This window comes from Pelophylax lessonae, assembly GCF_965119305.1.
Source record: "Pelophylax lessonae genome assembly, chromosome: 4".
Classification (NCBI taxonomy): domain Eukaryota; kingdom Metazoa; phylum Chordata; class Amphibia; order Anura; family Ranidae; genus Pelophylax; species Pelophylax lessonae.
Window position 1 is genome coordinate 430,292,286 of NC_138771.1, and position 23,157 is coordinate 430,315,442.

The window sequence follows — 23,157 nt, forward strand, 5'->3', positions numbered from 1 at the left end:
GTATCCGTATTGATTAGCTGTTTACTTGACAACAGATAAATCGAAATCATCTACGTTGCTGCAGTGAAAAAGGAGTTTGAAAATGTGTGCCCTCTTTGTTCTGCGACTTCTCTTGCGTTGATAGCTGCAGATCTCAGTCTGTCAGTTAATAACCATCTCCACAGTTCTTCCCCATGTGATTACCATGACAGCCAAGCATGGTGAATACTTTAACTGTTCCAGCTTGCAGATGGCATAGTTTGTGTGTCTCTCTCTCTTCTTCTCTGAGCATAGGGAAGGCACAAAAGACTTGGCTCGGATGCGCCCATAGCAAGCTGCTTGAATCAGTAGGAGGGAGGGGCCTGGAGGAGGAGGATCAAGGCTGCTCCATACAAAACCACTGCACAGAGGCAGGTAAGTATAACATGTTTGTTATTTTTTAAAAAAAAACAGCAAGACTTTACAATCACTTTAGCTTAGAGATATGGTTATTTACAGCAGTTTAACCTTCCATGCAAGTTGAGCAAATGAACAAATCTAGTTTGCAAGTAGGTTGAATGATTTAAATCAGATGAAAACCAAAATGTTCATCAATTTACTGTAAATTTAAAAATTATTTGTATATTTTAACTGAACTTGCAGCCATATTTAATCAAATATACATACAAAACACAATATATTTATTTTAAGGCAAAGCTTCTATTAGCTACCATAAAACTGGTATTGTTTAGATATAGTTGTGTGAATGTACTTTGGTTCCAAAATGATATTACATTTTTGTGACTATAAACACATGTAGTACTGACAAAGTTTAAATCCTGCAAAAGGCTGTAAAACCTGGATTTACTGTACACGGGTTGTGTTTATACCTCACATTTAAAATTCTGGCAAGCTAAACAGTTTATGTAAATGAAATAGCATTGCGATTGTTGTTATGCTGCTGCTAAAATATTAGACTAATATGATATTGTAATACCATATTTAATATGAGGAACAAATGAGACATGTCTTTGGCATTAACATCTCATTGGTGACTGCCAAGATTCATTGGTGTTGGATAGGGATGGCAATTATATTTATTCATTTTTATTATATGTAAGCTAAATGAAAACTTGTTCTTACACAATATCTTTAAAAACATTGTAAAGTTAACCATGATTTTATACAGTATGGCAAATGTATTAGAATGTTTTGTAGTCTTGCTTCCAAGTAAGTTGGTCCGTTTTTAAATGTGTCACCTAAAAAAAAAATGTTTTTATACTAATATCTAACTCTGGTGCAATGGTACTGAGAGTGAAGGATACTGGGTGAATTGATTAACAACCCAAATGAGTTGGTTCCTCAAACCAAAAAAAGATGGTATTGTGTAGGCAAGGTATTTTCATAAAACAATATAATTTATTGTACAAATTGCTGAGGATGTGAGTGAAACAAAGGGTTTCCAACTCGTATGTAAAAAGAGCCTTTTTCAAGGATATCACCAAAATTCTATAAAGTGAAGAAATATGAAATTAGTGACTTTGTAATAAACTTGCAATATCTTGTAAACAGTTTTAAGCATGTTTTAGCTTCATAAACACTCCCCAGTGTACCTTGCTGTGCGTTGATGCTCGTAGTGGGAAGATGGAGGGCGGGTTCCCCTGCCTGCACCCCAGATGTTGCAACAAGATCCAGAATTATGGTGTGGGCCTGCAATGCATAGACTTGGTTGGTGGGTGGCAAAATATACATATATATATATGTGTACATATGTATGTAAATTCCCCAGTGTGGGTGTATGGGGGCAGTAAGCAGCTACTTACTTCTAACTTTCAATAATGTACTTGTGAGTGCCTTAGCTGGAGTTCCACCATTACCCTGAAGTGGAGGGGGAAGAGGAGTATCTAATTAGTATCAAAGTAGGGTTGTTGCTGCATAAGCTTTTGAAAAGCCTCAATGAAAGATGCTTGACTTACTTGTCTTGCTAGGTGATAGGAGAACCTTGAAGGGGTACGAGATTGCATATCTCGATGGCAGGAAAGAGAGAGGATTTCAGGGTGTAATTCTACCAAGCTGGTACTAGCCTAAGAGGAAAAAAATGAGTAGTATCAATGGCCAGGTGTTAAGTGGCCAACAGTAAATGTGCTGGCATGAAAACAAGGGAGTATATGGTTCAAGTCCTGTGAACTTACTTCAATATTGCTTAGTGCAGGGATCATAGAACACTTATGAATTATGTTATCACGTTTATGTTTGCTAAATGATCTGATGCATAACTGTACATCTCTTAACAAGAAATATCTATCTATCTATCTATCTATCTATCTATCTATCTATCTATCTATCTATCTATCTATCTATCTATCTATCTATCTATCTATCTATCTATCTATCTATCTATCTATCTATCTATCTATCTATCTATCTATCTATCTATCTATCTATCTATCTATCTATCTATCTATCTATCTATCTATCTATCTATCTATCAAAATGCACACAACAATAATATACACAACAATTTGAAAATATAACTGTTCCGTTGTTCAACATCTGAAATATCATATTCCATTATTTTTTTGTAGCTGGGGCTGGGTCTCTGGGCAGCTGTGTTATTCTTTTGCTGAGGAGTCTAATTCTGGTAGTGCTGTGGGTCATCTAGCCCAGGATTTCATTTTAAAATGTACAGATATATCACACCGCAGTTTGCATTTGGAATCTAAAAACACAATTATTTTGCTTTGCAAAAGAAATATGGGGACCTTATTGTCAAAGATAGGATTGGTAGAGAGAGCCTATGTGGATCCAGCTCAATTTGTGTGCTGCATCTAAAGGCAGTTGCAGAAAATACTTTGGAGTTTAATAAATTTGGAAATAGAGATTTTGGATATTAATAATAATTCTCCCACATTTTTTAACAAATTATCGTCTTATTAAAATTTCTGAATTACTTGGTGCTCAGTTTTCTTTAGCGGTTGCAAATGATTTTGACTCCAATTAACATGGGGACAAGGTGCTTTGGGGGGGAACCCCCTACCTCAAAACAACCTTCATATTGAGGGCATGTGTCCTTGCTCACCCCCCTTTCCTGACCTAACATGCTTCATTCTCAGATAAGGGTCTAGTATGGTTTTCGGGGGGGGGGGGGGGCGCACTGTTTTTTCCATTATTTTTCATTGCTGGCATTCTTTTTTACATTCAGCTGTCAGTGGGGAAACATCCTGCCAGCTAATTAGTCATCAGTTGTTAAGGATGTGTTGACTGGCTTCCTGGCCCACTCCTTAATAATAATAATACATGGACACTGCTTCCAACTTTACATGCGTGTGGGTGCATGACACTGAACTCACACTATCTGCATTTGGGGCCATGTACACTACACCCACATTGATGTCAGATCTGTCCTTGCAGCCACTGCGTCCCAACTAACTGTGTTAACAGGACTGCCTACACAGGAATGCACAGAACACCTGTGCATCCCTGTGCAGGTAAACACGGCCCTCCATGGGCGTACACTTTAGCACACCCCATTGAATGAGGCCTTAGTAGGAATTTAGCAAGAATTTTGTAAATGTTATGTTATGTTGTGTTTATACTATTATACTATTATATAATGGCATATTATTATACTATATAACAGCACTATACTATTATACTATGGTGCCCAATAAATCAGTAGCACCTTCTTTTTATTCTACTGGCCATGTGCTTTCAGAAAATATATGGCTAGGGGGTATTTTACAAACTCTGGAAGTTGTCAATGATAAATGAAAACCTCCAGATTTTAAGTTTCAATCTAAATGTATTAAGTCATTGTAACATAGAACATTTTAAATACATTGGTGGTACATACATACCAGCAAAAACAAAACATACACACACAAAAATAAATAAATAAACAGGGTATGGTATGCAGCTACCCCTTAAAATCCATAACATGCATATAATAAGGACTAGTACAAAAGAGAAAGATAGGATAATACAAAATCATATATATGCTATAACAAAAGATAATGTACCAAACCATATCAATTATGCAACTTGAAAGAAAGCATATCTAAGCCCCTCTGATGAAAATTATGATCCATAAAAAACATCAATCTGTAGTATTAAGTATCTGCTCCAGAAATGGTGGAAGCTACATGGCAAAATGAAAAAAAAAGGGGAAACATATTGGGGAAATTAGGAAATTTAAAAATGTAAACATTAATTAAAACATTAAGACAACCAGTGATGGATCATCGGAACAAACCTCACACAACCTTGAACCAAATTCTGGTCCTATAATTGTCCTGTAAGAAGATTTTGCATTTCAGATGATTCCCTAAATGACTTCCAAGGGAGCCATATTTAATGGCATTGTTCATATGTATCTAATTCACTTGCCAAGAGGGACTCCATCCTTTCAATTTAATCCATCTCAGCAAACCATTCAAAGGGGGAACACGTGCCTTTCGCCAATGGTGTGGTATAACTGATTGTACTGCCGTCAGCCAGTGCCTAAAGAGACTTATTTTGATACACATAATAGAGCCATGCAGGATAGAAAGCAAAGTGATTTGTGGCGTGTTAGGAACAATGGCCCCAGTGACAGAAGTATAGTGCCGCAGGATTGAATCCCAGAAATAATAAATAAGGGGGCATTCTGACCAAATATACACGAGGGAGCCTTTAGCAGAATGACAATGCCAACATAAATCCAAAAGATCTGGGTTTATCCGATGAAGCAGCGTTGTGCACTGATACCATCCATAGAGGAGTTTAAATTTTGTTTAGTGGGCCTTAGTTGCTGATGATAGGCAATGAGTAAGAGTAAACAATTTCTCCCACTCCTCTACTGTGATTTCAGCTGGCCATTTTGTTGTAAATTCCAGGAGATCAGGATGAAGTTTCAAAAGAAGAACCTTATACACTGTTGAAAGAACATGGTCAAGTGTAGAGCCTTGTAAGCGAAGGCACTCAAAAGAATCTGGCTTCCTAGTAAACAAGTCAGTCGAGGGGAAAGAAGAAAAAAAAAAGACAGCAATTGCTGATATTCCAGCCAGTACATAAATGAAAACTGCTGTGTAGCAATCAAATTTGACAAGGGCAAAAAAGTTCCCTGACAAAGGATTTTGACGAATTTCTGATGTGACTCCTTATTACAGGATAAAAAGCATGTCTGAGAACCATTGCAGGAAGAAACTGTGGATTACCAAACAATGTAGTGTTAGAGCCTACTTTAGAAGAAAGCCCCAATTGAGATTGCAATTTATACCAGATACGCAGTAACTTAGATGTAAGAAAAGGTAGAGAGGAAAGAGAGCCTTGGGAACCTGGATCTATCCAGGGGAGTGCCTGGAGGTCAAAATAATTTATCAGCTGTTCTATAGAAACCCATTGCTTAGAATGAGAATGATGAAATGAGTTTACCATCCTGGTTACACCCGCCACAGCGTGGTAGTAATAAAGGTCCAGTGAACCCACCCCTCCCTTTGCTTTAGGGAGGGATAGGGTTGTTCTGCATAATCTAGCTTTATGACGTCCCCAAATGAACCTTGTAAAAGCAGATTGTAGAGTATCAAAAAATGAACGGGGAACCACAAAGGGTAAAGTTTGGAAAAGGTAAGGTACTATATTCATTTTTTAGAATATGAATCCTCCCAAACCACGAATATAGAGCACGGTCATACTTTTTGAGGTATTGTAATAAGTCCTGCGCACTTATTTAATTCTATACACATTGTAATGTACATTGCAGGAGAAGATGGTAGTAAGTGAGTAGTGAGTAAAATCGGTCAGAATTCTGACACCTAAATATTTAAGCTCAGAAGAACAACATTTAAATGGAAAATTGTTCTTAAGAGCCTGAACTTGATGTGGTGCAAGAGATACAGTACATTAAGATTTTCTGACTTAGATAGATTTACCTTAAAATTTCTCTCGGCTCCAAAATGCTGAACTTCTAACAAAACAGTAGGCATGGACACGTGGGTTAGTGATATATAGTACCAAATCATCGACAAATTCAGCGAGTTTCACTTCCTCTTTGTCTATTTGTGAACCAGTAATAGAAGGATTTTGTCTAAGGGCTGTTACCAAATATTCCATTACCAAGACAAACAGTAGGGGAGATTGGGGAGAATCCTGTTGGGTACCGTTCTGGATAGAAAAACATGGAGTCAGGGATCCATTAATCCATAATCTTGCACTTAGTTTAGAATAAAAGAATAAAGATTTTACAAATCAGGGATGGGACAAGCCCTATTTTTGCCAATGTTTGCTCAAAAAAGGGCCAATCAACACAATCAAAAAGCCTTCTCTTCGTCAACAGAGAGAAGGCAAGCTGGTATTTTTATTGTTTGAGCATGACCCATGAGCAACAGTGATTTAAGCGTATTATCACGAGCTTCTCTCTCTCTTGAACAAATCTGGCCTGGTCTGTTTACACCAAATTCGGGAGAAGGAGTTGAAGGTGCGAGGCGATCAATTTGCCATATATTTTTATATCTACCCCAATTAAAGATATAGGACACTAACTGGAGAATAACGTTGGATCCTTGTCTGGTTTGGGGAGCAAGATAATTTAAGCCTCCAGAGTAGAAAATTGATTGGTGGCAGAAATGCAATTAAACACTCAAAACACACTTATAAAATTTGGAGGTAAAATCCATCAGGGCCAGGGATTTTACCCAATGGTTTGTTTGTAATTGCATTTATTAATTCCTTTTTTAAAAGGGGGCATCTAGGGAGTCCCTAGTATCATCCTATAATCTTGGAATAGCAGTTTTCTGCACATAGTCCTGAATGCAATGGATGAAGGACCATGAGTCCATGGAACAGGATTGTACATAGCTGAAAAATAATCACAGTCTTCCACACTTATTTCCATGTTGGTATCTAGCTAAGACATATCTTTGCTGATAGATACTATGGGAAACTTCCAAAAGCTGCAATAAGAATGACCTTGTATGAGATATATCAACTAACTATTCAGGCGACTGAGAAGCTGTATGTGAATGTGATTCATTTAGACACCAGAACCACGGGGTCTGAGGGAGGTGTATAATAGGAGAATGATCGGACCAAATTAAGGACCAAATTAAGGACCCAATGTCCAAAGGATTCCACTCCAGTACATAAGGGCCCACAAAAAAATAATCTAACCTGCTATAAGATTGATTGCCGGAGAAAAATATGTGTAATTGCGGTCTTTAGGAAATAAGGTCTGCTACTGGTCAAGTAATCGATGAACGAACATTTGTTTTCTAAGAGCCCTAAGGCGGCTATAAGAAATGTTAGACTACTGGTAGGATGCATCTAGCTGGGGCTCTAACACTAGGTTAACATCCCTTTCCACATGAGTAGTACATCCTGCAAAATCTACTAGGAGGTGGAGGTAACGAGTCACTGCCATAATTTGGCCATATTTCGGAGTGTAAAAATTAGCAACTTTGAAAAGTTTATTCCAGAGCCGAAATTTAAGAAAAATATACTGGCCGCTAGGGTCGGCCACATGTTCCAAAAGGTGTATTGCTAAATGCTTATGGATGGCGATGGAGACACCCATTGCCTTAGAAGAGGACACAGTGCTGTGTAGCCACCTGGAATAATACGTTTGGGAACATGCAGGAATACAATCTGTTCAAAAATGGATCTCTTGGAAGAGAGCAAGATTTATGAAGGGCATAAAAATTGGACGTCTTTTTGATTTAATATTTTGCCCATCCACATTGTAGGAACAACATTTTGGAGGGCAGGATGAACATGGAAAAAGCTAAAAATCCAAAAAGAAAAAGAGGGGGAGGGGGAGGGGAAGGAGAGAGATAACTCTCTCTGGAACCTGAACTACTCAAGGACCAGGATATACAAAACGGGTAGTTGAGCTATAAAGACTATGTGAAAAAAACAAGAAACAATGGAAAATTGAATTTTTCCAAAAAGAAATTCAACAAAACCTACCAAAAGGCTGGTGTTTCTATGAGGGGGAAGTGGATGCCCCAAAGTGAGACCCCGGGGTGAAACCACCTTACTGAGATGATGCAAACTTATATCAATCAATAATAATCAAATAACCCATCACCCTTTACAATATAGCCAATGATCCCATTCATATGTCCCCAATATAACATCAGTAACGCCTTCTTTTTATTCTACAGGTCATGTGCTTTCAGAAAATGTATGACTTGGAGGATGTGTCTTTACAAACTCTGAAAGCTGTAAGGGAAAAATAATAAAGCAATGGAAAATTGCAAAAATGGCCTAGCTAAAAGAGGAGTGTAGGGTTAAAATTGTCCTGCTGCTGACCAATTTTACACTGCTGTGTTTTCTGCAGTTTCTTAATTCTTGTAGTAAAGCATGTGCACGTACTTTTTTTTTTTTTTCATTACTATATGTTGGCCAATTCTCCCTTAAAAAAATCCTGGTGATGGCTAATTTTATACTGATTTGTTATCTGCAGTTTCTTAATTCTTAATGAGAGCTTAATAGAAATTGGTCAGTGGCAAGCATGTTTTGCACAGCCACATTGAAGTACTTGCCAATTTCTATCCGCCGTTCTTACTGTTTAATGAAAAAATCATGTTTCGCTGCTGAAGCTACCTGAAATTTTTTTATTTTTTTTTAATATTAAATTAATCAGATTGATGGGATGCTACTGTATGCAAACCAAGCTCATTATACAAGAAAGCAAATAATTTCAAATCAAATATGTGCTGTCAGTGTACATTGTCTCTGCTGCTATGTGATAAATAGATCTTAAGAGGGTCATATCATCTTTTAGTGTTTTTAAAACAAACCCATATTTTATTTTAAACTTTTTAAGTACAGTTCTAACAGTGGACACTAAAACATGACAGCAACAGCCTTTACGAGTCATAAAGGCCTCTTCAGTAAACAGGTCTCATGATACAAGGATGGCCTAATGGTCAAAACAAACATTGTTATTATTTCTTAACCTTACACACATAGTGTATATTCTCTAATATGCGTCACTCTGCTGGAGCTAGCCAGCCTGTATAGAATTGTCATCATTCTATTCATCCCCTGAGATACCAGCCTGGTAATCCAAAATTAAGACAGCATATTGTCCATTGATACTAACACCATCCCCTATGTCCATGTTTTTTCAATTGCTTCAGTATACCATCCTGGCTGCCAAAGCAACCATGGTGGGTGCTCATTATTTCTGTTTGTGCACAGTCTGAACTTAACTGCTATCAGAGTAGAGGAACAGCTTGTCCTAATCTTCTAGTCATTGGTCTAGGTAAACTGATGCAAAATGGATAAACTCATTCCCAGGCTTGGTTTGCCTTGTGTGGCTAGGATATCTGATCTTGTTTGGTGATACTAAAGCTAGACAGTTAACTTGGGTAAGTGCAATGTGGTACAAGACCATTGGCTAGGTTGGCAGGAAGTATAAATCTAGCCTTGGGAAGGAGTTAAAAAATGAATTCCTCATAAAAATACCAATCTGTTGCTTAAAGTGTATGTAAAACCTACATCTATTTTTCAGAATGTATGACATCATGCCTTCACAGTTTACAGTAGTAAAGCCTCAATGTTTTTATCCTAATTACATTTGTATTGGATAGTTGAACATAGGACACAGATTGTTTACTTTAAAAGAGTCCAGAAACCCTTAAAACCTAGTATGTTTAGATTCTACGGCTTCCAGCTTGCTTCCTGCAGAAAGTCCCCTGATTCTCCTCCTTGAAACTGCAACTTTCATACTGCATGTTCCACTGCACTTGCGTGCCCCGTTCAGTCCTCTTCTGCTGTCTGTGCATGTCAGTGCAGGCAGCGTCCTAAAGTCAGCTTGGGACACACACAAAAGGGTGACTCCATATCTCAATGAATACAACCATATAACAGCAACACAGTAAATAAAATCATGTAGTTGCATGTCAGGAGGCTAGGTTAATGTTCAGAATCATGACAAACACCAGAATGGGGAAAAAATGTGATCTCAGAGATTTTGGCCATGGCATTACTGAGTATGATTGTTGGTGTCAGTCAGGCTAGTTTGAGTATTGATATAATGACTGATCTAAGATATTCACACACAACAATTTATAGGGTTTATAGAATGTTGCAAAAAACATTAAATATAAATTAATTACACTAATAGAAGACTATTTTTTGGTTCCACTCCTGTTAGCCAAGAACAAAAAGCTAAGGCTGCAGTAGGCCAAGGCTTACCAAAACTGGCCAGTTGAACACTGGAACAATGTCAGAACAATGCTTGGATGAATGTTTATTTCTGCTGAGGCACACAGATGGTCAAAGTTTTACTTTACCAGCACAGACCTTGGATCCAACCAGTCTTTTGTCAACAGTCCAGGCGTGCAATGGTGTGGGAAATTGCTTTTTGTTACAGTTTGGTCTAATTAAAACCAAGCAATCATCAATTGAATGCCACAGCCTATCTGAATATGTTGCTAACTATGAGCATCCTTGTATGGCCACAGTTTAGTATATAATAATCTAAACTGCTTGGCGAGTTTATGTGCTAACACCAGGTGTTGTAGTGTAACTCAAATTTCTTTCGCTGACATTCTAACCTTACTAAACCCAAAATATGTCAATGTCATATAACACTTCTACTGATCTGCATTTAACTTGGCTATCACACAGAAACTGTTTTATAGATGTTGCATATATTTATTTTCTAGTACCCAACCCAAACTTGTTATTTACATTTTATCACCCAAATAATTTGTATGGTAGCTCAACAATGATTCTTGAATATTAATCCAATGTCTTATGGTTACTGAGTTATTTGTTTAATTTGAATTTAAAATTAATCGGTGCAAGGAAATGCAATGATACATTTACACATTATTACGATTTATGGTTAGTCACAGCTCCTCTGCTTGCCTACAATTTAAATATATGTTGATATTATGACACATTACTGATAATTATACAAATTGTATACATTGAATCAAAAGACATTTTTTTGCTAATGCAGTCTAAATGTCTGTATTTCGAATATACACATCTGGTGCTGGGTCTCTTGGCAAAGTCGTTCTTCTATCGTGGAGGAGTCTGTTCTAGGGGCTGTTGTGGGGAATGTAACTCAGGATTTGAGTTTTAAATGTGCAGGGTTGTTTCATTGTAAATAACATTTAAAATATCAGAATAGCAAATATTTTATAACCCTCCCTTACTTTATCCAAAATTTTTAAAAAATTTGCTTATAAATAATATAGCTGTGTTCCGATTAGTTAGTTCAGCTTCACCCGCTCTGTACTCAGCTCAACTGGATCTGTCATCTCCCTGTGACTACCAGCCTCCACACTGCTGAGGATGGGCTCCGCTCTCCTCCTGCCATCCATATAATAATCTGCCGTCCACACCAAACTACATCTCCCACAATCCAATCCATCTATTTCCGGGGAAAGCCAGTTATTCTTGTAAAACTCTTAAAGGAGCACTCTAGTTGCATTATGATGATAACTTGAATATATGTATTTATATGACATCTATACATATATATAGTAGTCCCAGCTTGGCTACACAGTATTAGACACAGTATTAGACATTAATGACAATCCACCAGTCTTTGATCAGCCAGTTTATAAAGTAAGCTTGAAGGAGAATATCCCCTTAAATACTGTTATAATAAAATTAAATGCAACAGATCCAGATAAGAAAGCAAATGGAGAAATAGAATATTATTATGACAATCACACATCTAAATCTGCAAAAAGGCTGTTTGCTTTAAATAAGCAAATTGGTGAAATTTACATTAATACATCTGTAGAGTATGAAGAGGTAAATCTTTATGAGCATCCAAAGCAGTAGACAAAGGACTTCCTAAACTGGAAGGTAGCTGTATGGTTCAAGTAACAATAGAAGATGTAAATGACAATTATCCTGAAATTAGTTTTGCACCCCAGACAAATGAGATTCCAGGAAGATGTTCCAATGGGAACAGTATTGGGTGATATTAACTTTAGAGACTATGATTTAGGGAAAAAACGGGGAAATACAAATTTACATAACTCAGAATATTCCATTTAAAATCAGAAATCTTAAAAATCAATATTCGCTGGTCACTGATGGGATTTTACATAGGAAAAATATTTCTAAATTTACTATAGAGGTAACAGCCACTGATTTGGGCTGTCTGTCTCTGTCCAGACTGTTATTCTTAGGGTTTCTGATGTTAATGATATTGCACCAACTTTTACACAATCTATTTAAAATGCTTTTATGAAGGAAAACAGTGACCCAGGAACTCTTCTATCTACAGTGTCTGCTACTGAGGCAGATGAGGGGGTTAACTCTGATTTGGTTTACTCTATAATAGAGACCCAGATAGATGGATCCTCTGTATCTTCTTTTGTTTACATTAATTCTGAAACTGGCGATATACATGCTATACTATACATAGTGAATGAGGTTGTCATGGGAAAGAGACCACAATCTGGAGATTTTCTCTTACATTCTAAGCCAATATCAGATATGACATTATATTTAGTTGTTTCCCTTGTGGCTATTAGTTTAGTTTCCCTTGTCACTTTTAATTTTATTACTGTTGAAAAGTTATAGTTATAGCAGCTGCTCTTTTTATCTTAATGGATCAGAAACCAAATCATGCATGGATCAGCATCAGCCAGCTCTTTTCCTGAACACAGATGGAACCCTAAAATACATGGCATGGAGGTCAGGATGGTTCCTTCAGGAGGACAGGGATGTTACACAGCTAATGTGCCCCCAGCCCCACAACAGAGGGGTTCTGCTTTTCTGCAGTCTCTAGATTTTCCTCAGTTAAAGGATTTGGTAAAAGACAGTGATAGCGCATCAGATGCAAGTTGTTTGAATGATGCAAGCATCAAGGTGAGAAAAAACTGTTTTCTTTCTGTCTTTTATTATTTTTTTTTATTTTTTTTACTCTTTAGTTTTGTTGTGCCTATTTTGAAAAACAAGCTTTAGTAAATCATTACTGCAACCATTATAGTTTTGTGTTCTTAGGAAGATTAAGCTACAACCTAAAAATGTATGTCTCTCTCACATTTTTTGTTTTAAGAACTTGCAAGTACATACTAACTTGATCATGTTTATGATATACAGTAATGCTTACTATTTAAGAAGAACCAATGCTGCTAACTGCCATAACATGTAAGGTCTTTAAAAAAAGAGCTATACATTATATTTTACCACAGACAGAACCCTGAAATATGTAAAAATCAGGATGCTTCCTTCAGGAGGACAACGGCAATGTTACCAAGTGAATGTGTCCCCAGCATCACAACAGTGGGATTCTGCTTTCTGCAGTCTCTTTATATTGGAACTAGTTAAATACACTGACACCTCCCAAATATAAGCTGTCTAAATGATCCAAGCAAAGTTTTGGTTGCAAGTTTCAAGTATTTTTAATTCCAGAACTTAGTGGTTATGGACTATTTCCCATATTTTATACTAATGATTTGGCATCTCAGAGTTTTTGCCATCATTCTGTTATGAGCTTTCAGTTGAAGCAAAGCGTTATCTTTTAAATTACAATCCTATCCACAAGCTTAAAGCAGAACTAAAGGCACAAATACTTAACTTAGTTTCAATGATCCTACACCCGCAAAGTCCTTCACCAGCATCTACATCTTTTTCACAGATTCTTCTAGGTGCTGGTCTGCTTCAATTTTGATTGATCAACACAGGATGACATTACTCACGAATAAGCAGGAGTGCAGTCATCCGAGCACTCTGCCACTCGCATTTGCAGCTCAGTATATATTCCACAAATAACTGCAACTAGGCAGGTACTTGTAATTTATTGCAGAAGAGACTTTGCTTGTCTCTTCTGCATTATAAGGTTGCCTGTTCTCAATTTGTTTTTAATTTTTTACATTTAATTTTACTTTAAGGACCATAACAGGATGGTAAAAAAAACCCACAAATACAGAAATGTAAGTGTAGCTGGTATGCTGTATATTTTACCTTTTTAAAAAAATCAACTGTGTAGTGCAATTTCCTTTGAAACACATGCAAATATGAATATATATGTAGGGGTACATATGCAGATTCTAAAATAATTTAAACATATTTGCAGGTGTTAGTATATTTTAGAATAATTGTCTTATGAACGTCAGTTGTCTTGTAGAAGTTTAGGAATGTAGCATACTCTAACATAATTAGTGTAATGTAGAGTCAACCAAATGAACAAGCAGCAATGGGCACCTAGAGGTTAACTGAATGAATGTAAGATAAATTGACAATGCAAACAATATAGTAATGGGTGTATCCAATAAGCACAGAATTATTAATAATTGGCAATGCAACTAATACAACAGTATGGATGCCATATGATTGGTTTCCCAAAAGGGCAGTAGGTGGCAACATAGCACTGTCTATGAGACACATAGAAACTCTACAAGAACAGTAAAGTACAAATAACTGCTTGTGTTTCCCTTGGAGCAACACTCCTCTCACAAAGAGGTAGACTGTCTATAATAGTCCAGGTGGATGGCTGGAGGTTTCCCTAGACATTTACCACAGGCAAGTGACATGGAGACTGCCTCATCTGGACACTCATGTGACTGGCTGTAGGAAAAGGGCCACCCTATTGGAAGCTCAGGAGACAGTTGAAGCAGTGCCCTCTGTAGTGATTAGGTCTTCTGCTGAAGCTATGTGCTTTTGTGCTTCATACTAATTGCCCTCATGCTGGTTCAAAAGGTTGAGAGCTAGACAGCTTGTGTGGTCTCTCAGGACTGGCAAGGGTTGGAATCAGGGAAGCTTATATCACCTGGGCATGTAAAGGAGCCAATCGGCTTGTGGTAACCTAAAGGATTGAAGGAATTAAGGGAGCATGCACCCACAGCTAAACAACGTGAGCAAAGAGAAACTCCACTACATTTATTTTGTGATATGTAAGCATAAGACACAGTTAGTTCATTACTGTTTTTTCATTGAAAAAGAGTGTTTTTTCAGGTCAAAACATATCTATGAAGGTTGCCCTGTCACTCTATTTCAAGGAAATATATTTGTATTCACTAATGCAGGAGACTAGTGTCATTAAGGGTTAAGCCTATTACAATTTAAAGGGATTTTCTAAAATGTAATGTACAGAACAATGCTACCATCCTATTAGGGCAGTGATGGCGAACCTTGGCTCTCCAGATGTTTTGGAACTACATTTCCCATGATGCTCCTGCTCTCTGCAGTGTAGGTGAGCATCATGGGAAATGCAGTTCCAAAACATCTGGAGAGCCAAGGTTCGCCATCACTGCCCTAATAGGATGGTAGCATGATTAAAACAAAAAAGTCACCAACAACAAAATCCACAAATCAAGGAACTTTAACAGTGCTTGATATAGCAATATGTAAAATTTGCTTTAATTTATTTAAATAATATAAAAACTTAAAATAATGACTTCGCCCAACCTGGATTTTTATACAAAAATATAATACATCAAAAAAACTTTTTAAAAGTTTGTTTCACAGCTTATCATTGTTCATCCCACCCAATTATATACCATTTGTTTCCTTTACTGTTGTTAGAACTAAATAAATTGTAGGTTTAAAATGTCTCTGGCAGGGGGGAATAGTGGTGTTTAATGGGTCACAATGTTCCACATCTGGTTCTGTGAAACTATTAAAAGACACCCAGTCTTTATTCAAAAAAATATTTTAGAACATCAATGCATATTTTTGTTAATAGAAAATACCTTTATTATACTATCACCAATCATGGGATCAAGGATCTGGGGACCACCAACCACACCACCAGTAAGAATAAAAGGAGGTGCGAAAAGGTGAGGAAAAAAAATGAAAAAATCATATTATGGGAAATTGGTGGTATCTTCAAAAAGTATATACTGTACATACCACATCTTCACCATACAACCCCATCAGTTCCCCATAATAGGATTTTTGTTTTTATTTCATTTCAAAATATTCATTTTAGCAAAAAAAGTATAATAATAACTATTAATTAGGTATTTGGAAAAATTATGCACAAAAAAATGTGCATTAATTCTAAATTCTTTTTGTTATTAAAACATATTGCATAGTTATTGGGAGTCATAAATCAACCAAAGAACCATTGCCTTTATATCACAAAAATATAGTATACTTAACCACTTAAGCCCCGGAGGATTTGGCTGCTCAAAGACCAGGCCCCTTATTTGAACTTGGCACTGCATGACTTTAACTAACAATTGCGTGGTCATGCAATGCTGTACCCAAACCAAATTTACGTCCTTTTTTTCCTACAAACAGAGCTTTCTTTTGGTGGTATTTGATCACCTCTGCGCTTTTTATTTTTTGCGATATTAATAAAAAAAAGAGCAGAAATTTTGAGAAAAAAATGACATTTTCAAATTTGTCTTTTCGAAAGTATCCAATATACTCAATGTGTGGCATATATTTTGGCCAAAATGTATTTAGCCACATGTTTTTGACAAAAAAAATCTCAATGAGCGTATTTTTATTGGTTTGCGCAAAAGTTATAGCATCTACAAACTATGGTGTAAATACTGGAATTTATGCAGCTTTTACTTTCTGGCTGCCTATCTCATTTCATGAAGTGCTAAAATGGCAGGGCAGTACAAAACCCCCCAAATTACCACTTTTTGGAAAGTAGACATCCTAAGGAATTTGAGCTCATTGAATATTTAATTTTTTTGTCACAGGTGTTTGAAAAATGACAAAAAAAGTTGTCATTGAAATGATATATTGCTCACGCATGCCATGGGTATATGTGTAATTACACCCAAAAATATATTCTTCTGCTTCTCCTGAGTACAGGGATACCACATATGTGAAACTTTTTGGGAGCCTAGCTGTGTACGGGACCCCAAAAACCAATCACCACCTTCAGAATTCAAAGGGCGCACATTTTTCATTGCATTTTCTCACTACCTATCACGGTTTAGGAGGCCCTGAAATGTCAAGATACCACAAACCCCCCCCAAATAACCCCATTTTGCAAAGTAGACACTCCAAGCTATTTGCTGAAAGGGCATGGTGAGTCCATGGAATATTTTATATTTTGCCACAAGTTCCGGGAAAATTATCATTATTATTTTTTTTTTTTACCCAAAGTTTTCACTAAATGATATATTGTTCACACATGCCATGGGTATATGTGAAATGACACCCCAAAATACATTCTGCGGCTTCTCCTGAGTATGGGGATACCCCATGTGTGAGACTTTTTTGCAGTCTAGCCGAGTACAGGACCCCGAATACCAATCACCACCTTCAGGCTTTCCAAGGGCGTAAATTGTTGATTTCACTCCTGACTACCTATCACAGTTTGGGAGGCAATGAAATGCCAAGACAGCACAACCCCCCCCACCCAAATGACCCCTTTTTGGAAAGTAGACACCCTAAGCTATTTGCAGAGAGGCATGTTGAGTGTCTTGCAGATCTCACTTTTTGTCAGAAAGTTTTGGAAATTGAAAAAAGAGGGGAAAAATGCATTATTCCTTTTTTTTTCTTCATTTTCCAAAATAAATGAGAGCTGCAAAATACCATGCCTCACCATGCCTCTCAGCAAATAGCTTAGAGTGTCTACTTTGTAAAATGGGGTCATTTGGGGGGTGGGGTTGTGCTATCCTGGCATTTCATGGCCTTCAAAACTGCGATAGGTAGTAAGGAGTGAAATCAACAATTTATGCCCTTAGAAAGCCTGAAGGCGGTGATTGGTTTTTGGGGTCCTGTATGGGGCTAAACTGCCAAAAAGTCTCACACATGGGGTATCCCTGTACTCAGGAGAAGCAGCAGAATGTATTTTGGGGAGTTATTTCACATATAACCATGGCATGCATGAGCAATATATCATTTAGTGACAACTTTGTGTAAAAAAAACAAAAAAAAATCAAATTGTCACCTTCCCGAAACTTAGGACAAAATCTAAAATACTCCATGGACTCAATATGCCTCTCAGCAAATAGCTTTGGGTGTCTACTTTCAAAAAGAGGTCATTTGGGGGTTGTTTGAACTGTCCTGGTATTTTATGCTCAATCTTAGCCACACATCTCCCACTCTTCTAACCACTTGAAAACCAAGCCTTTTCTGTGACTTTTTGTTTACATGATATTTTTTTTTTACTAGAAAATTATTTTGAACCCACAAACATTATATATTTTCTAAAGCAAAGGCCCTACAGAACAAAATGGTGGATGTTGCTAAATTTTTTTGTTACATGGTATTTGCACACTATTTTTTTAAATTGAATGCACAAATACACTATATAATTCCAAATTGTTTGGTAAAATTTAAAAGATAATCTTATGCTGAGTACATAGATACCAAACATGACATGCTTTAAAAATTGCGCACGCCTGTGCAGCGGGAACAAACTACGTACATTTTTAAAAGACTTTAAAAGTCTTTACAGGTTACCACTTTAGACTTACAGAGGAGGTCTACTGCAAGAATTACTGCCCTCAACCTGGCGTTTGTGGTGTTACCTCACATGCATGCTGCAATTGCGGTTTACATATGAGACTAGACCAATGCTTGCGTGCGCCTTTGCGTGCAAGCATGGGGGGACAGGGGGGGCTTGATTTTTTTTATTTATTTTGCTTTTTTATGTTATTTTGACACCTTTCATTTTTTTTTAATCATTTTTATTGTTATCACAGTGAATTTAAATCTCCCCTATGATAGCTATTTGTAGTGACAGGTACTCTTTTTTTTTAAATTGGGGTCTTTTAGACTCTAGATCTCTCCTTTGACCTTAACGCATCTAACCACAGCAATTTCCCAATGGCGCTGTTTATTTCTGCAGAAACAGAAGTCATGAAATGCTCATAGCTTCCGGTATCTTAGGCCATAGAGATGATTCGAGCCATTCTTGTCTCCAATCAGCTCTATGGTTAGATAATTGAACCACCGGCTGCACTCTCAGGTTAACCGGTGGGACAGGAGAGCCCGATAAAAAATGCGGAAGGCGACGGGAGGGGGGGAGTCCCCTCCCACTGCATATAAAAGCAGTCTAGCGGCCAATTATCTGCTAGGATTGCGTTTACATGTAAGCCAACCACTGGCTGTAAAAAATGATACCAAGATAATGCCTAAATCTGCAGGCATCATCCTGTTATAACCACTCAAAGTCCAGCAACGTACCAGTACATTGCTGGTTTGGCATATAGTGTAGGTTTTTTTTTTTTTTTTTTCATGCAGCCTGTGGGCTGAATGAACGAAAAAAAGATAACCTAACAGAAATCTCCGCAGGAAAATTGTATAGTATACACACCATTACCCGCCCAAACATCCAAACCCACTTATTTAATGGCAGGTATACATGACAATATTCCATGTATACCTAAAGGTATTTTAACTGCAGTGGTGAAATCAACCTACCACAGCGCTGCCATCAGAGGTATCCATATATGCTGAGAGCAAACGCTGTTTGTGTCAGAATATATAAAATCAGTGTGGCAGCCGATGAGTACTTGCAAGGCAAACAGGTTAACAAAAGAATGAAAAACAAAGTACAGTAAAAGAACAGTAGGAAGAGTAGACGAACATAAAAATAACTGAGACGACAACTGTTTTTGCCTTTTTTATTTTATATTTGTTTTGTTTTTTTTTTGTAACTTTTTAAAACATTTTTTGTTTTTTACACTTTTTTTCTGAACTGCAACTTTCCAGGTTAGGGTCTCTCAAAATGTCGATAGCCATCGGACATCTTTCGAGACCCTGTGTTAGTGTGCCCTACACTATGTCGTGTTGTACCCTACACTAATACTCCACTAGTGTGTGGTAGCGCTCAAAACATTCCCTGATGCAGAGACCAGATTGGTCAGAACAGGTGGGACAATAATAACAGGTGTCACTCGTAAATACACGCCTGCGACAGACACAACATCTTCTTTGGGGGTATCTTTGGGTAGGGGTACTCGGGAGGACATGGGAAAAATGCCTCTCATGCAGCTGGCTCACTGCATCTGGAAGGGAAGTTGTGCAGGAACACCTCCTGGGTACAGGTAGGCATTGATGATCTCTTCCTGGAATTCTTGGAAGGATCCGGTTCGTCCTGACGTTTTGTATAGCACAAAGGCGTTCAGCATAGCCAATTGAAATAAATAAACAGACACTTTTTTGTACCAGTGTCTGGCTTTACAGGCAACTAAGTACGGCACCAAAAGCTGGTCGTTAAGGTCCACCCCTCCCATATTAAGGTTACAGTCGTGGACACAGAGGGGTTTCTCCAAAACGCGAGTTGCCGTAGTAATTTGGACCGTCGTGCCTGAGTGAAGGGAGGACAGAACGAAAACATTCCGTGTATCCCTCCACTTCACTGCAAGCAATTTGTCCGTTTTCAAGCAGGCTCACATCCCCTGACTAAGACGGGAATCTACAAGCCATTGGGGGAAGCCCGGCAATTAGGTCGCACAGTGCCACATGCGCCAATTTGTAATTCGAGCTGGTGACTAAATAGTGGCACGCTTGTGTAAAAATTGTCCACGTACAAATGGTACCCCTTTCCGGATAAGGGTGACACCAAGTCCCAAACTATATTGCCGCTGCTCTTTATGTAGTCTGGGCAGTTGAGGGGCTCCACAGAGCTATCTTTTCCCTCGTAAACCTGGAAACTAACTGTATAGCCTGTGGCCCTGTCACACAGCTTTTACAGCTTGACCCCGTATCTGGCACGCTTGCTGGGGAGATACTGTTTCATAGCAAGGCGGCCAGTAAACTTAATCAGGGACTCATCAATGCAGACAACATGTTGGGGGGTAAACGAGGCTGCAAACCGCTGATTGAAGTGGTCTACGAGGGGCCAAATTTTGTGGAGCCGATCATATTAAGGGTCTCCCCGAGGACGACAAATTTAATTGTCGTTGAAATGCATAAATTGCAGAATTTGCTTGTATCTTGCCCTGGACATGGAGGCAGAGTACATGCACATATGGTGAAGTGGGCTAGTGGACCAATATAGCTGCAATTCACTCTTTTTGGTTATGCCCATAGTGAGGGAAAGGCCCAGAAACATCTTAAACTCGAAAACCGTTACAGGTTTCCAGCCGAATTGTCTGGCATGGGGCGAATTTGGGTTGGCGGCGATGAATTGACCAGTGTATAAATTTGTTTGGTCCACAATAGATCTGAAAAGATCTTCCATGAAAAACAGCTCATAAAAATTCAGGGGACTAAAATTGGCTGTTTCCACGTGGATTCCAGGTTGGCCAGTGAATGGGGGAAGTATGGGCGCTGTAGTATCAGTGGTTGCCAATCAGGATATGCTAGCGCATCAGGGAGGGCACTATGGGCTCTACAGGCCTGTCTTCGAATATGCAGTGACTGCGGGCCACTACTTGTGCTTGCCACCACACCATCTTATTGGACTCGCCACGTTGCAAAGTGTTACTGCAGTGCTGGTTGTACTAGGTCCAGGGTATACTAAGCTGCTGGTGCTCGCCAGGTCACCAGAAGGCTAAGTGGCACTAATACCGACACTCTGCTCCATACGAGCACGCTGCAATCTCTGCACCTCAGCAACTCCAGAATGGGGTCGGGTACCCCTGGTTCTAACAGGGACCCATCCGCCACCGCAGCTGTCAGGGAGCCGCTGCTCTCTTCAGGTTTGTATACTGACCCTGATTCTGCCAGTGAGGCTACCCCATCGCTCTCATCTGACATGGTCAGTATACTGTAGGCCTCTGCACTACTGTACCGCCGTTTGGTCATTTTAGCAACTAAATTTACTGGTACAGTATTGTGACTCACAGGTAAAAAAAGCACTGGTTGTCAAGGACTATTTCAACCGCTACCAAATGCTAGCAAGAATCAGGCCTGACTCTGCTAACACAGTGGTTTTGTGTGTTTTGTGTTTTTTTTGTAAGTGACAGTAATCTATTGATTACTACACTTGCCTGGGTGGGGTGGGGTGGCTGGGTGGAGGGGTTAAACGCAGGTACTGGCAGAAATCAGTGCTGATCATGCAAACACAGTGTTTTGGGAACCCTAAACTATGGGGACGCTAGTATGATTCTGATCAGTTCAGATATTGATCTGTTCAAGCACTATACTAGTAATGGAAGTGTATGCGTGTGTATGTGTGTGTATGTGGTAATCAAGGGGTTATTTCTAACTATGCGCCGGGGATCTGCACTCTCTTAGACTGATGCTAACACTAACTAATGTCACCTGTGGCACTAATAATAGTGATCAGAAAAAAAAACTGTACACTATAAAAGTGACACTGTGACAGGGGAATGAAGGGGTTAACTGGGGGTGATCAGGGGGTTTATCTTTATTGGGGGGGTGGGGGGGTGTCGGTGGCCCTAAAGCTACTTGGGACAGAAATTTACTCGCTGTCGCTAACTAATGTCACAATCACACTATCAGAGATATACAAAAGAACACTATATTACCTGTGTATAGTGTGCAATGTGACAGGGGGGAAGGGGTTAACTGGGGTGATCAGGGGGTTAAATCTTTATTGGGGGGGTGGCGGGTATCCTAACCCTAAAAGGAACGGCCGCAAGTGCTAAACCTGGTCACAAGTCACACTGATACAGGTATATTGGAAACTGCTATATACTGTATGTAGTGTGTGTTGTGACAGGGGGTGTAGGGGTTAACTGGGGGTGATCAGGTGGTTACATCTTTATTGGGGGGGTGGCGGGACACTAAACCTCCTTGGGACAGAAACGAACTCGCTAGCGTTAGCTCAAGTCACAATCACACTAATACAAAATACAGTAAACCACTATATTACCTGTTTATTAGTGTGCAATGTGACAGGGGGGAAGGGGTTAACTGGGGGTGATCAGGGGGAGGATCAGGGGATTAAATCTTTATTGGGGTAAGTATAAAAGGAAGGGCCGCAATCGCTAAACCTGGTCACAAGTCACACTTATACGAGTATATAGGAAAATGCTGTATACTGTATACAGTGTGTGTTTGGACAGTGGGTGTAGGGGTTAACTGGGGGTGATTTGGAGTTAAATGTGCCTAGCCTAGGTGTGTGTGGGTGTGCTTGGTGCAGTACTCACAGTTCAGATCCGCTCTCTCCTCTCGATGAATCCAAAAAGGATTTGGGGAGGAGAGAGCGCATCTTTTCTGTGCCTGTGTTTACATTACACATACACAGCCAGTATCTGATTGGGCAGGACCGATCAACAGGTGCGCAAGAGTGTGCCCCAGAGCGGCGGGGGCAAGCGACGTAGGTCTACGTCACTTTGCCTGCAAGCGGCTGATTGCCGCAGTAAATAGTCGTGAGGCGGTCGGCAAGTGCTTAAACTGAACACCTAAATG

At 38.8% G+C, this 23,157-nt stretch overlaps 1 protein-coding gene across 10 annotated transcripts in view; it reads left to right on the top strand.

Annotated features, from left to right (window-relative positions):
- The window catches only part of LOC309553369 (protocadherin gamma-C5-like), a 764,755-nt gene that overhangs the window by 375,945 nt on the left and 365,653 nt on the right, over positions 1-23,157 (top strand). The window lies entirely within an intron of this gene.